This window comes from Camponotus floridanus, unplaced genomic scaffold (assembly GCF_003227725.1).
Source record: "Camponotus floridanus strain SB8 unplaced genomic scaffold, Cflo_v7.5 scaffold186, whole genome shotgun sequence".
Taxonomy (NCBI): Eukaryota; Metazoa; Arthropoda; class Insecta; order Hymenoptera; family Formicidae; genus Camponotus; species Camponotus floridanus.
In genome coordinates this window covers 186,776-187,114 of record NW_020229310.1, presented here as the reverse complement: position 1 = coordinate 187,114, position 339 = coordinate 186,776, and the positions used below count along the sequence as shown (strand labels likewise).

Here is a 339-nt window from a genome sequence, read left to right as displayed (position 1 = left end):
CGCAGTCGGTAGGACTCGAACCTACGCTCCCAGAGGGAATCTGATTTCTAGTCAGACGCCTTAACCACTCGGCCACGACTGCTACGGAAACTCTCTGCCATCTTCACCATTTCATGGTAAGCCATAGACACATTTTTTAATAAACGAATTTATATATTTTTCCATTTTTATAAATAATATGCTAAATTTGGTAAATAATATTTTTATAAATTATATGCTACATTTTTATAAATAATATTTTTATAATGTTTTTATAAATAATATGCTAAATTTTGATAAATAATTTTTTATAAATATATTAAATTGTTGTAAATAATTTTTTTAAAGATAATATCCTAA

At 26.3% G+C, this 339-nt stretch overlaps 1 non-coding gene across 1 annotated transcript; it reads right to left on the bottom strand.

Annotated features, from left to right (window-relative positions):
• Window positions 1-82, bottom strand: Trnas-aga. Its single transcript has one exon. It is a non-coding gene; the product is annotated as a tRNA-Ser (tRNA).
• Between the last annotated feature and the right edge of the window lie 257 nt (window positions 83-339).